Raw genomic sequence first — 1520 nt, forward strand, 5'->3', positions numbered from 1 at the left:
TATTATTGGCACTGTTGATCCGTTTACTAATTTGAGCCGACCATTAGTCGTGTACTGATCAATCATGTTTTCTTGTATTGAACTTGACAAGTAGTCTTGATTCTCTTTCTTCTGGCTACAGCATCCATAGTGCCAGTCACTCTCTTCTTGTTTCTTACCAGCACTGTCTTTGTAAATGACTCCAGCTGCTTTATGTTGAGATGTCTGCTGTTGTTTGCTGGTAATGGACTAGCACTCTTTTGCAATGTGCCCCATTTTATAATAAACATAACACCTCTTCTCCCTTCTGTCTATTAACCTCCTGTTACATTTGGTAAACTCCTGCTTCTGGTCAGCCATTACTGGTTTCAAATTTAACTGGACATTCTTGGACTTGCCAGTTATACTACCTCCATGGGCTTCCATATACTGTTCCACCAGCTTGATCATCTTGTCTACATCTTTTGGTGTTCTCTCCTTTAGGAACAGTGACATGTCAATTGAAAACGTGGTCATGAACTGTTCTCGTACAAATAGGTTTGCCAGTCCCTCAAAACTATTTTCACACATGGCCATGTCAGTCCATCTGATGAAATTTCGCCGCAAACGTGCCACAAATTGAAATACAGTTTCTTCAGTGTCGGGTTTGACTCCTCTGAACTTACGACGAAAACCTTCTTCAGCAAGTTCATATCGTTTCAGTAAAGCTACTTTAAATTTATCATAATCCATCGCATCTTCTGACGTCATGCCTGAATACACTTGTAGGCCTTTTCCTGTGAGAAGTGGGCTAAGACAGACTGCCCAGTCATTCTCTCTATTTCTAGTTTCTCCTTTCTCTTATTTTCTTCTTTCAGTCTTTCTCTCTCTTTCTCAATTTGTCTCTTCTGTTGCCATTCATCTCTTTCCAGTTCTTGTTGTTGTTTAACAAACTCTCGTAGTTCACTATCTTTTAACTCAAGTTGAGATCCTCTTTCTACCCATTTATCAAAATCTGTTGACATGGTTATATAGCGTAATTTTAATCTCTACACTATTTTAGTTACTACTTCAGTTGTGCGTATATAGGTAGGCCAACTTATTTCTGCTGTCGTTCGTGTTTTCTTCTATCGCCGTTTACCACTGTATAATCCTGGCTGGCTGGCTCGCCAATTGTCAAATAATATTGCTACGACAGCGGAAGTCACGCGACGCTGGGAGCATGCACGCTGGGGTTTCTCGAAGGATCGTGACTTATCGGGGAATCTCACGAATATCCAAGTATTTGCTAGACGCCCTCGTTTTTTAGTATATAAGGGCATATGCAGATAGATTGAAGAGGGAGATAATTGAGTCAAGCGAACAGTAGGCATAAGTAAAGTGTGTGAATCGCTGTGAATTATAGCCTGTGTTTATAAAAGTGGTTAAGTTAAAAAGACTGTGGAAATTCTGTGTATTGCAAAGTTGTGTCGAGAAAGAATAAAATAGTTTTAATTAAAAAAAGACTTGTATTGCTGAAGTTTCTCGGAAAGAATTTCTACAGGAAATTAAGAAACGAGCAG

The sequence above is a fragment of the Limulus polyphemus genome, unplaced genomic scaffold, assembly GCF_000517525.1.
Source record: "Limulus polyphemus unplaced genomic scaffold, Limulus_polyphemus-2.1.2 Scaffold1621, whole genome shotgun sequence".
NCBI classification, from domain to species: Eukaryota; Metazoa; Arthropoda; class Merostomata; order Xiphosura; family Limulidae; genus Limulus; species Limulus polyphemus.